This window comes from Erpetoichthys calabaricus, chromosome 1 (genome assembly GCF_900747795.2).
Source record: "Erpetoichthys calabaricus chromosome 1, fErpCal1.3, whole genome shotgun sequence".
In the NCBI taxonomy this organism is placed as follows: domain Eukaryota; kingdom Metazoa; phylum Chordata; class Cladistia; order Polypteriformes; family Polypteridae; genus Erpetoichthys; species Erpetoichthys calabaricus.
Genome location: NC_041394.2, coordinates 68,829,004 through 68,843,472, shown reverse-complemented (window position 1 = coordinate 68,843,472; position 14,469 = coordinate 68,829,004). Strand labels below are relative to the sequence as shown.

General features: G+C 39.2%; 1 pseudogene; it reads right to left on the bottom strand.

Moving 5' to 3' along the window:
- Positions 1–14,469, bottom strand: part of LOC114651509 (retinoic acid receptor RXR-beta-A-like) — a 285,453-nt pseudogene that overhangs the window by 245,695 nt on the left and 25,289 nt on the right.

Here is a 14,469-nt window from a genome sequence, read left to right as displayed (position 1 = left end):
AAGCTTGTACTATCATCTAGCATGACCGGTTTAGCATAATGGGTCAGTGATGGTCTGGGGAGACATACTTGGAGGGTTGCATAGACCTCCATGTGCTAGATAATGGTATCCTGAGTGCTGTTAGGTACCGAGATGAAATGTCAGACCTTATGGTGGTACAGTGGGCCCTGTGTTCCTCCTGGTGCTTGACAGTGCCCAGCCTCATGTGCACTGAGTGTGTAGACAGTTCCTGGAAGACTAATTGATGTCATCGACTGGCCCACGTGTTCTCCAGACGTGAATCCAATTGAGAATCTCTGGAACATTACGTATCACAGCATCCAACGCAGCTAAGTAGCACTACAGACTGTTCAGGTAAGCAGCACAATAACCACCATGGAAAGTTTCTCTGCAATGTTGGATAATGTTTTTCTTCCATGAAGGGGGACAAATCAGTGACTGAACCATGATAAAGAGCAGGATCCTTGGAAAGGCCATGAAGTAAGCATGAACCAATCAGAACGCGATTCGAGTATCATTTTTGGAAAACTGTATTTACGCCCATCCAAACCATGCTCCATTTTTAGAAGTGTACATGTTTGGAAAACATTTCAAAAACTCTTTATTTCAGCGGTCAGAAATGATGGGTAGTGTGGACAAAAGGTGAAAATATAGACAAATGTGTGCAATTTTAAATGAAAGTGCATTAGCGTGGATGGGGGCCTGAGTTATCAATTATCTTACTGAGTTCATTTGGATGCCAATTAACTGTGTATACGGGCCAGCATGTAAAGCCAGTGCCTTCTTGTGGTTAAGACAATGGGGAAATCAAAAGAACTTAGTCAAGACAAGACCTGAGGAGGAAAATTATGGGTCTGCATAAGGTTGAAGGTACCAAGTGTAAATGTACAGTACAATCAATCAGAAAGAAGGCACAAATTGACTCCCCAGGGCTGAACAATTTTATTTGGAAAGGTTCAGCAGAACCCCAACACCACAACTAAGGAACTAGAGTTAGAGGCATCAGGAACAATAGTATCCACCACTAAGAGAGCACCGTCACCATGGCTTGAAAGGTTGTTTTTCAAGGAAAAATCTATTACTCCAATACTGACATAAAAAAGCTAGAGTACAATATGTAGGTGCTCACAGGACAAAGCCATAGCCTTTTGGAGGAGTGTTCTCCTCCAAAATTTGAACTGTTTGGCTATAATGATCAGCGCTATGTATGGAGGCCGAAGGTGAGGGTATTAATTCAAAGAACACCATCCAAACTATGAAACACGGGGAGGCAGCACAGTGTTATGGGTGTGTTTTGCTGGGACCAGTGCATTCTAAAATAGATGGCATTATCTAGAAATTCTGAAGGAACACAGCAAGACATAAGCCACAAAGCAAAAGGTTAGTCACAAATGGGTCTTCCAACAGAACAGTGATCCCAGGTGTACTTCCAATGTGGTAACACAATGGCTTGCAGACAATATTTTGCCATCAGAAAGTCCTGACCAGATTCCAGTAGAAAATCTGATTGTGTCCAATGAAGAAGGCCCACAAACTTGACTCAAATGCACCACTTCTGTCTCGGGGAATGGGCCAAAACTCTGTGCATTTGTTTCAGGTTAAGCAATTTAAAGGCAACACTACCAAATATTAACTTGGTGTCTGCTCTGCATGTGTATAGCTCCAACATTTTTGAACGTCTTTATGAAGTTCCACTTTGTCTTCTACTCTTTGTCTTTTAATTCTGAGCCCGATTGGAAGTGCTTTTTTTCAATTCCACTTGTTCCGGGCTGATTACTACTTTACTTATTTTCTGAATTTGCACCTAGATTATTCTTTTTCTTTTTTGCATTTTTTTCTCTCCAACACTTTTGAGTTCCTTTTCTCAGCGCTGCTTTTTCTCCTTTGCTTAGTTGTCAACGTTTCATTTATAACGTATTGTTCTTATACGCTTTATATGCGCTGAGAGCCCTGGATCTGTGTGTGCTCAAAGCCTTGACACGACTGAGTGTTTTGCTGCCCGTGCTCTTATTTGATATTGGTTGTAAGTAGGGCGTGTCTTGCAAGAATCTCGTGTTCTATGTCACCGCGAGACGGTCCTGGGTCAATCTATTGGCACAAAGTCTCATGTTTGGCCACATAGCGTCTTGCGGGGACCTTAATCTCTTTCGTCTCGCGGGTCTTTTGAGTGTCTTCCATGATCTTCACGTAAAGATTATGTCTCGTCTCCCAGGATTTTTTTTTATAATATATATATATATATATATAGAGAGAGAGAGAGAATCGATGCACCAGAGGACAGTTGGACATCCCACCAAGGATGGAGGATGAGTCCTTACCTAGCCAGGATGCCATAATGGAAGGATGGACTAAATGGGGGCAATACCCAGCCGGGATGCCATATGATCCCCGTTTTGGGTGGAATGCTCAAAGAGTACAAGAACTGGCACAAGAACACTGCTGGGAGTTCATCCCCCACTTTAATAGGCGGCAGTGTCCCGCATATAGAGTCCCAGTTTGGACTGTTGCTGGGCTGTATGGGAGTTGCAGTTTAGAGGATCAGCCCTTTAGGGATCCCTTTTGGATGATAAAGGGCGCTGCCAAGGGAGGCTGTCCCTGGCTTTCTCATAACCTGGAAGTGCTTCCAACCGGATTCGTCACATCACCAGAAGTAATCCCGGGTCCTCAATAAAAGTTACCTCAGTGCCTTGTCTGGGTGAGTCAGATTGGGAGGAAGAAAAGCAGCACTTGATTGGAGAAGAGCAGTGTGGTAGAGAGAGGAGAGGAGACGTCTTGTTTTTGTGCTTATGTTTACAAGGTCCGTAATAAACAGCCTTTATTTTGAACCCAGGACTGTATTGGTGTGTTCGTGTTATGGAGTTTGGGGCTCTGTGGTGCCCCCTAGCCGTCACTATTTATATATGTTTATATATATATATATTTTATTATATATTTTATTATTTATACATTTAGAGAGAGTATGTACCTACAGTATGTAATGTTGCACTACTTCACAACAGGTCAGTTTTATCAGCCTAGTGATTTTGGTTTTTGAAACCTCTTGGAAAACAGTTAAAATATTTGGAACCATCGATTCTTACTGTGGCATTTCTGAGATTGTGTTTTTATGATGTAGGTACAAAGAGGCATCTGTAGTTATTTTTTAAAGGAAATATCAATTAATATAGTTGTGTTGTTGGTTTGAATGGACTTAACTCTTTATTCATGATTTTTTTAGAACACCTTTTCAGATCTGGGGAGTATTTTTCGTACGTGGATTACTCGCTTAGCCGGATGTAATTGTTGACGATTTGGCCTGATCCTGGATCTGTCGGTTTTTTGAAACTCTTGCTGGAAGAGTTGTCATAGCAACACATCCAAATCCGCAAACCTGCTCGGAGCAGGTTTGTTCTGCGTAAACAAGGATTAGTTTACACACGTGATCAGTGACGGTGTGGAAGTCATCCAGTCATGGCTTCGCCGTTCATGAATGAGCGACCAATTGATATTGGTGCGCAAATTATACGAAGAGAATTTCATATAAAGAGGGTTTTGCGCGATCGGCAAGATTCTTTATTGCCCCAGGAGGAAATTCTGTACGAAAGATACCGCTTTAGCCGAGGGGGAATATTGTACCTCAAAGATTTATTAGTTCCGTATATTCGAAGTCAAACTCGGCGAAGTCGGGCTCTCACAACCACACAGACAGTAGGCATTGCTTTGAGGTTTCTTGCAAGCGGCACTTTCTTATATAGTGTAGGCAATGCGGAACATCTATCGAAAAAGCAGTTTGCCAGGCAATTCGTAAAGTCTGTTTGGCTCTGAAACATTTCCTTCAGGTTTTCATTGTGTTTCCTGGACACCTGCGTGTGCAGACAATAAAAGAGGCGTTTCATGTCATTGCAGGTAGGTAATACACAGGCTAAAACACCCACAGTTCCATAAAGAATCCCACAATCAGCCTAACATTCTCATTACCAGGATTTCCAAATGTGATTGGGGCACATGGAACTGATCAGAGTGGAGTTTGATCAAACATTATTTGGAAAGTGTACACAGTGTCTTCATCAAATATTTGACCTTCGTTAATATCTCGTTGGTCAGACACAGGTTCAAGGGATATGACATTCCCTGCAACTGACCCAACAAAAAAGAGGGCTATATGGAACATACCTATGGCACACATGGAGGACAAATATGCAATGACCATCCTTTACCTGAAATGAAGTGACCACTACTTCCTGCCACTGGTTCTGAGGAGGAGCTTCCCCCTGGAATGCCCTCAGAAACAGGGCGATGGGCATTTTGCTGGAGAGCCAACTCTTCTGCAGGGGTTAGGTCTGGACCGCGTGGACCTCCACCTGTTTTCTGCTTGTCTGCCTCCTTATTAGCTTTAAAATTAATGTTTTTTATATTATATATGATTCTTTATGTCAACAATTCTTTAAATAGTTATATACCAATATTTACCAGTTTGAAGTATATTCTTGTACTTCACTTCAATCTGTTCCCGTGTTCTCCTTGTGCTCATGTTTAATCTGGAATTATGACATGTTAAATAATAATTAATCTGACACATAGGAAATGAAACGCTGCTTTCAGTAAGTACAATGCACATGCATTTCATTTGTCTGACACTTTTTGCCAGCCATCTTTTCTGGTTTGGGCTGCTTTTGCAGTGTTACCCCTTGTGCAATTTAAATCTTGAAATTCTTCATGTCCTTCGAATGAAAGGTCTTGCTCCACTTGTGTGAAAAAAAAAATGCGCCCATTCTTTCGTCATTTTGTTACAGCCTATCAAAGACTTGCTGATCATGTTTTCTAGACTCAATATATATGGGCTTTTCACTCAGCGCGGGCGCGCCCATTCATCTCGGATGATTAGGTCCAGCTCGACTAATCTAATACACAGCTGCGTTTGAAAAACCGACTTATCTGGATGAGTTTCACTGGCATTAACTCATTCAAGATGAGGCACCTGATCTCGGATGGTTTAAGCGACGTACGAAAAATACCCCCCTGGACTCTTACATGGTCAGCAGTTACTACAAGATGAAGGATTATTTAACAAAGAATAAGGAATGGAAGACATATAGTAAGGGAATCAGAGAGCACATGATTTAACAATACAAACCAGTTAAACAGTATCTGAAGAGAAAGGTAACCACAAAAAAAAAAAAAAAAAAAAACTATAGCATGTAATGTTTATCCTAGGCTACTGATTCATCTCTACTGTATTGTGTTACATTTTTTATTGGTATTACAGTTTGTTTTATTGACTTTCCATGTCTGTTAGTGACTGCTGGTGTGATATTAATCTTCTCAGTCTGTACATCACTTAGTGTTGATTTTGCTATGTAAGAAGTGACCGAGCAAGCAGATGAGTCTGAGAGGCCAGGAAAGGCAGGGGTACCACCCTGGTAGCTCAGTTTAAGAAAAAGTCAAAAGACAGTTGCAAATCACTCAAACAAAAAATAAAAATGTTTGTTGTCAATTTCTCTTGCAGGGGTTCAGTTTTACATCTGATGCCACCTTCCAGGAGCAAGCCAGCTTTGTATTCTGGAGAGTGGAAAGGGTGGAGTTTCTTGGGTGGTGGGTGTGGTCAGTTGTCCCTCTTGGGTGCTTTTCCTTGGCTGAGGAGGAGGAAGGAGTCAGCACCCCCTTTAATTCTGGAGTGGTATTGCTTACCTTGTCAGAGCCAGGAAGATGGTACCCGGGTGCACATGCATGACAGCTGACTGAAGACAATTTATTGAAAATGTTCAATGCTAACCATTCTGGAGATAAGTTTCCTTTACTCTTTAAGTTTTGTATAGCTATTGAAAACATTCATTTCTTATTTCTCTTATAGGAGATAATAGTGGGTTATTAATTTGTCTGCTCTCAGAATTATGGCTTGCACACCCAAATTTTACCCACTCTCATTAACTTTGCTTTTATCTCTAGTAGTAGCGAGGCCAGAATCTGCAAAGTGTTACTTCAGGCTTATAAGTAGTGTTTATAAGCCTTTGCTATTTGCTCTGAATATTTGCTGTATATATTTGTGCATTTTATGTTGACTTGTTTATCCATGTAGTAGACCTGGGAGCACTTCATTGATTTGCCCAAGATGCTGAGGAGCTTGTTGCAAGGACATTGTATGAAGCTTTAGCTGTTTATTTGTTAGATGGACTGGGTGGTGTTGCTCCTTGGAAGTACAGTATGGGAAAGATGAACTGCTGCTGTCTGCAAAGCTGATTCACTCAGACTCAGCTGAACTGGACTCTTCAGTTATCTGGGAAGATTCTTCTGACAATGGTAGTGAGTAGCTTCAGTATTCCAGGTTGGAGATGATGTTTCAGAATGGGATATAAAGAGCCAGCACAGATCAGGTTATGTTTAATTGCTGTAGATTATGGAGTTTAGATTTTTGATTGGTTTTTAATAAAAATATTAACTGTACTATTTCCTTTTGGTCACTGCATATAAATTCAAGATGCCAAGTACATTTGGAGTGTGGTTGTGCATCTTGACATTTAGTTCTTATTACAAAGGTGTAGAACAAAGTGGAAATTGCCCAATTGATAGGCTTTTAGTGGTACACAAGGCCTGCTATGACCGCAGATTTAACAGGAAAGCGGAAATTCAACTGTTCCTGAGTGAACAATAAATGAATGCCTGAATTTCACCTCTACCAACAATTTGGTCAGCTTTGTACTTCATCTGATAATGAAGGTGTAAACCAGAGTTGAGATGACACCTCTCCAGAGACTTCTTCAGATGAAAAGGCACCCAAATGGACATTCCTTTAAGTCTGGTAACTATAAACTTAGCTCTGGCTGGATGTGATGGACAAAATAATACAATTATAAGCAGGCACATGATCTGTAATTGGAAGTAACCTTCATCCAACCTCGACAGGTTACACCTTCATTCATAACTAAGTGCATTTTTCTTTTCTCTCTCTTTTGAGGTGAAAAATGATGATCCGCTCTCTCAGGGGTGAGAAACCACCAACTCTGCAGGGCAAAAGTACACAAACGTTCCTTGGCCAGAAGTTATTCTTCATAGAACCTTGGAGATGAACGCCCTAAAGTAAGTCCAAGATTTACTCTTCCAAGCCAAACTCTGTACCAATGACTGAAACCAGTCGGAGAAGCAACATTTCTTCAAGAAGGGAGCTTTAGATCCATGGTTGCCAGAAACATTTAATACTTTTCCCTATGCAGTTGTTGAGGACACGACAAAGAGTCTAACAGAGAACTGAGGAAGACAGGATTACACCATACCACAGGCAACGAGCCATGTAGCAAAAACCAAGAGAGCACTTCAATGTGAGAAAAGTCTTTCACTTGAACCCAGAGAAACACCACACAAGTCCACAAAGCATCAGACATTATCCTTAAAGGCTAGTTTATTGTAAAACTGTTTATTGGTGACAAGGTAAATTAGAACTCCAAATTGCCAGTAAACAGCCAACGTCTTCTGTGTTATATTTGTCTGTCTTGTGTCCTGTCTTCTATGTTGATATATATTCAATTATCATATTTCATTAATCCTTAAATTTATACATACATTGTATTATTCTGTTTCTTAAAACAAGTGTGCTTCAGTTAACTTGATATAAGCCTAAAAGTCATAGACCTCTTCCTACACAGAAGGGTTAGGAAAAGGGTTAGGAAGTAGGGGCCTTACCAAATTATTTAATTAATTATTGGCAACACTGATAATTAATTAACTAATTGATTAACATCAATCAATCAATTTTTCTTATTACATCATAAACACATTCCTCTAGTGGTTTTACCCTGTGTCCTGAGTGTCTGTCTGTTAGGTTTAAGGGGCAACAGTGACCCCTAGCGTCTTACACCTTACAAACACATTTTCTCCAATATTTTCAAAGAGATCATTTTTGGATATGTTAAGGTATTCAGATTTAAAGCTATATTTATTGATTTATACTCCCTATTTCAATACAACTCTTCCGTCTGAAGTCTTTGACAATCTGACAATCACTAACTTAAAACTCTACAATTTATTTGAAATTTTTCATTCTGCACTTCACCCTGGACACAGTATGAGCCTTAACTCGAATTGTCAATGTCATTGTCATGTCCTCCATCAAAGTTTATTACATAACTATCCTACTTTTAGATTTAGTTTCAATTATTTTGTCATTAATTGACTTCCTTAAGATGAGTGATACTTACTGCAGGCAGCTGCACATTTTTGTTCCAATCTGTTTATCTGAAAGTTGTTGCCGTTGACAGAACTTAATTTTATGGCTTATTAATGCTTTCTTGCTGCCATGTCAGGTCATTCTTATATTGTCATTTTTTTTCTTTCCTGAGGATATCATCCAAACGATTTGTGGCCTCAGTCTCCCATTTTTTTCTCTTCCACTTTTTTCCCCAAATATTTTATTAAAGCAGATACTTCATAATAATCATAAAGGTGTAAATAAGGCTGAGATAGATGGTGACACTACTGATCCTTTCTTTTTGGCATCTGTTATAAGTAAAAGAAGCAGTTACAGTTTGAGAATGAAGTTAACTAAAACAAAGCACACAAGAGTCTTCAAAAACAAAAAAGTCTAAAAAAACAACAACAACATTGCAGTTACTCTGGCCCTCTGGGACCAAACATGAACACTCCTGCCCTAGAGGTTTATTTCCTACTAGAATACAATCATCTGATGTTTTTGTTTTCCTCATTTGCATTGCTAGCTGAATAGAGTTTCTGCTAGCTTCATTTTTTTTAGCAAAATGTTGTTTCCATTTACTAATCTGATGTCTTCTATTATCACTTTTAATAGCAGTCCATACAGATCTTTAAATGTACTACTTGATTGGCTTTGTATTAATTTGCTATTGTTTAGTATTTCTTAGCACATCTTTAGAGAAGATAACTTGATAAGAATAAGCTGAAATGAAGACGTCAAATCCAGAAATTCTCACTACCCCACTGGGTAATACAAAAGAAAAAATAACTCGAAGTCGAAGTGCTACACTTTGGGAGCCCTTTTTACTGCACTTTAACAGAGCCACCTACTGCCATCTAGTAGACAGATACTGATCAGATTAGCCTGGAAAAAGTAAAGCTAATAGATAGACTGGGGGAGTTTGACTATCCAAGACAATTAATTATTTTAGGGCTGGGAATCATTTAAAAAAAAAATCGATCACAAGGTACCCCTACATCTCCCTAGCACCCCTGCCGATGTCCCAAATGGGTTCTCATGCAAGGACCACTGCCATCTCGTGCATGGGGGATGGATTAAAAAAAATTACCAATTAATCACATAAACAAAAACACAACAAGTATACATGAACATCGCAATGCCAGCAGAAGGAAAGATCCACGGTCTCTGATTTACACACATACAAGTTCCACTGGACACACGTTTAACTAGGACACTGTGAAAGTAAAATTCAGGGCCAATACCAAGGGTGCCAGAGAGCTGGCTGAATATTGACTCTCTAATGAAAAACGCTATTAACAAACATTTGGACTTGAACCCAACCTATGCAGGCTTAAAAAGAAGAAAATCTAAGTAATAAAAAAGACTTTATGACCAACACCTTTCAAACCCCACCTTATTAATCCACCTCCCCCTTACAACCTCACCCCTCCCACCACCACCTTTCACTTTCTATATATTGCCTTTGATTCCTGTATGTCTAATCATTTTCCTCTGATTATGACATTTGCTTACAAATAAAAAACTATTTTAAGATACATGACTCATTATCACCCTCTGTGGATCTCTAGCTACAAATATACAAACCGTATCACAGACCTTATATACGAGATATATATATATATATATATATCCATCCATCCATTGTCTAACCCGCTGAATCCGAACACAGGGTCACGAGGGTCTGCTGGAGCCAATCCCACCCAACACAGGGCACAAGGCAGGAAACAATCCTGGGCAGGGTGCCAACCCACTGCAGTATATATATATATATATATATATATATATATATATATATATATATATATATATATATATATATATATATATTTATATATATATATATATATATATATATATATATATATATATATATATAAATACACAATTTATATATATATATATATACACAATTTATATATACTAGTTGTGTAAACCCGTGCTTTAAAAGGCCCGGGTTCCTAGAAACTATTCAAATCGTCAGAAAAATAATTGAAATGCAGAGTCGCCGGTTTCGTTTTGCGAACATGCTCGCACCCCTTGTTTATCAGCAGCTAAGCGAGTTTCTCTCTCCCCGGAGGTTTAATTTTGGCGATAGAGTCACTGTCTTTCAGCTTCATGCTTTAGCTTCGTAATTCTTTCTTCTTCCGACTTGTTAATTTGGGGCCACAATGCCAGCACTTTGAGCTTCATGCTGTAGCCTCGAATTTCTGGGTTGCCTCAAACGTCTGGGCTGGACAGACAGATAAACACACTTCCACGCGTAGACATTTATATATAAGATATATATATATATATATATTGTTCCATACGGCCAAGGCCCTTGCCTGGCCGGGATGCCTCCACAGTGGGTTCCATGGAGCTGGAGTTTGGAGCAGACCTGTTAGGTTCCATGGGTGCCGCCAGGGTGTGCTGCAGTTACTGCTGAGCCCTGGAGTGCAGCTCTTCCGCCACACTCCGAAATGTGTCAAAGAGCACCTGGAGGACTTCTGGGTGTCGTATAAAAGGAGCAAGCAAACACTACTTTGATAGCCATGGTCCGGAAGAGGGAGACAAAGTTTGGCAGGAGGAGTGGAGGAGAAAAAGAAAAAGAGAGAAAGAAGAAGAGAAATTTGTATTGTGCTGTGACTGTGCTGGACTGTGTTGTGCTTGTAGGAAATGGGGGAAGGAAGGAAGGAAGGAAGGAAAGAAGAAAAATAAAAGCATATGCTTGTACTTGTGCCTCTGTGTATGTCTGTGTCGGGTTTTGGTGGCAGTGTACCTGCCTGATATACAGTATATATATATTGTAAAGCCCAGCCCTGACACAAACAGACGCAGGACACAAGTTCAAAGCACACAGGGCTTTTATTTTCTTTTTCTTCCCTCGTGGACAATGTCTTCCCCATTCCCACGAGTACATAACACAGTCCCAAACACAATACAACACTTTTCTTTACTTTCTCTTTCTTCTCTATTTCTTTCTCCTCCACTCCTTCCCAGCAAGCTTTGTCTCCCTCCTCCTGACTCTGGCTCTTGGAGCATTGGCTGCTGGCTCCTTTTATAATACACCCGGAAGTGCTTGACGACCTACACTATTTGGTAACTTATTCCAAGTGTCTATCATTATTTGTGCAAAGAAAAACTTCCTAATGTTAGTGCAAAATGTACCTTTAACAAGTTTCCAACTGTGTCCCCGTGTTCTTGAGGAACTTATTTTAAAATAACAGCCTCGATCCACTATACTAATTCCCTTCCGACTCGTTAACTTGGGGCCGCCTTGCCAGCTCTTTCAGTCATGTCACCTCTTAATCTTCTTTTGCTTAAACTGCATAGGCTCTGCTCTTTTAATCTTTCCTCATAATTCAACCCCTGTAGCCCTGGAATCAGCCTAGTCGCTCTTCTCTGGACATTTTCTAGAGCTGTTATGTCCTTTTTGTAGCCTGGAGACCAAAACTGCACACAGTACTCCAGATGAGGCATCACCAGTGTATTATAACCTATTTAACATAACCTCCTTGGACTTGTACTCCACACACCATGCTATATAACCTAACATTCTATTATCCTTCTTAATGGCTTCTGAACACTGTCTAACACTGACTCCTAAATCCTTCTCATAAGGTGTACTCTCGATTTTCCAACCGCCCATTGTGTATTCAAACTTTACATTTTTACTTCCTACTTCTGGCCTTCTTCTTCTCTATATGAAATACCTACAAACATAACCCCCTTGCACTTAAAGTAAACAGTTGGTTGGCATCTTAAATAAATAAACAAATTGTTTCTAGTTGCTAGAGGTCCACTGAAGAAAACGTGACACATCTGTATAATACTAATAAGATTGGAACTTCAAGCCAATGTTACTTTAGAATATAATAAACTTTATATTTTGACCTTCAATAAAAGAGACAGAGAGCCCCAATCCATGGAAGCTTCTTGTCATCTACCATTCTTGCTTTCTTTCCCAGATATCACTTATTACATTTTTCTCTTGAGTTTCCCCAGTTCTGTCTGCCTCTGGAAGATCCTAAACAACCATGGATCTTACAGGATATTGGAGGTGCAGCACAATGAATACCTTAAAAATGAACCCCTATATTTACTGTAGTTTTAAGTAAGCAAAAAATGGAATGTCTACCATTAAATGCCATGACAAACTGCATGTATAGACATTAAGCTTTTGTGACAAGTTTGTTAAAAATTATTATAATTGTGAACATCCATCCATCCATTTTCCAACCCGCTGAATCCGAACACAGGGTCACGGGGTAATTGTGAACAATAAAATAAAACATTTCCAAAAATTAAATTCAATATAATTTTAATGGGACCCAAACCTCAACCCCAATGTGTGTTTTATTCTGCAGATGTAAAACCCTGCTCAGAAATTTCTTCATAACCTCACCCAGGAACTCATCCTTATTACACACTCTGGAGGTTCAGAGGAATGGAGCAAATAAACAGAATGACACATCAAATTGTCATCAAATGTTTATATTCTCCAAGTGTGCTTAAGGCTGGCATCAACACCTAGTGAAGACTATTATCTTCAATATTCACTGCATCAAATGGTGTTATGTGCTAGTTGGACATAATTGTATGGGAGAATCTCCTGAAATGCATACAACTTAATAGCTGTATGTGCTTAAAGCTATTGAAAGATGACTGAAACTCCATATGAAGAAATGCCACTTTAAAAAATTTAACCGTCTGTTCTAGGCCATTTGATATCTGTTTCTAGCCTTCTTCTTCTCCCAGTGATCTCAGAATCTGGGGCCTTCTGTTTAACTGCTTCCCCAAATGTAATTCCCAATTATGCTACACTCTTTTTGAGCTCAAACTTGCTTTGTTAAGAAAAGTGCTGAGATTACTGGACTAAAATTGCAGAATTTGTGATATTTTCAATTAAGACAAACACAACCCAACATATGCACCGAGACTATGGTCACATAATTCACACTGAGGCCAGTGTCAAATATAAAATCATGGAGCCATTCTCAGGATAGGTAAAGGCTTTATTGACACGCATAGAGTCATGTAGTATTGCAAAGTCAATGACTGAATTACAGCATTGATAACGTTTCTTAAATACACAGCAGTATGTGACTAGTGATCAGTGCTTGTAAGTTACTGATAAACAGGACCCTGGAATCAGGATAAGAGCTACAAGAGGCAGCTCTTATCTGTCCTAACATTGTACATACCAGCACAGCTGAGAGCTGGGCAAGATTGGGTCACAGATCAAATGACTTTAATTAAAAAGTTTGCTAATAGTGAAAGCTAATGGTAAAAATCATAATTGATGCAGCAAGGAATGCTTAGTCCATCTGGCACAATGTATGTGCTGAGTAATGTTACAAATTTATTAGAAGTTGAATGTCTGTAGTACTAGGATGTTGTACCGTGTTAGCCATTATGAATGTAGTGAAAAGTCAAGCAAAATGACACCTTTTATTGGCTAACTAAAAAGATTACAATATGCAAGCTTTCGAGGCAACTCAGGCCCCTTCTTCAGGTAGAAGTTGAAAGAATTCTAGCAGTAACCTTAAAAGGTCCTTTAGGAAGAAGTCCCAATAATATTTTGAACCACTTGCACTCTGCTTGCATGGTGAAATTCTTCTCATCACGACATTGTGGCTTTGTTCCTGAGGACTAGTTTGCTCTTATGCTCAATGACTATTACAGCAGATGGCAGCAGAGGATAAGACAAGAGTTTGTACTGCAAAATGTAAAGAAGCAACTGAAAGCTTTCACTGTCTTGCATTTCTTCTTACTTACATACACAAAACATAGTTGTTATTGAACATTATAAGCTATAATTACTGAATCAAGAAGGAAAAGGAAATGGGTGGCCGTAAACACCATGTTCTTGCTCCATGACTCGTATTTTCTCAGATAAAAATTCACTTCAAAAGAATGTAATTACCTCTCAGTGTTCTATGCCACAAATTCAAATAGTAGAGATACAGCATTTGTGAGAATAACTCTCAATTCATTACTTAAACAAATTAGTTGTGCAAAAACAATTGTGCAATATGAGGCTTGGTAAAAGAATAAGCATACACACTAGAAAATATATTTACTGTAATAAAATTGTGTATGCAAGAAATGAATAGTGCAAGTTGCAATAACTGAGTAAAGTATTTAATTTTGGAGAAAGACGAGCTGTTTAGTTTAGCAATACTATGACAGTGGAAAAAGAAAGCACTGTTGAAACTTACAAATGGTGTATTTGGTTAAGTAGTTATCACTGGATTTGAACATCAGTACAGAAAAAAACAAATGGTCTGCTGAAAAGATCATTGGCACCAGTCTTCCCACCTTTCAGA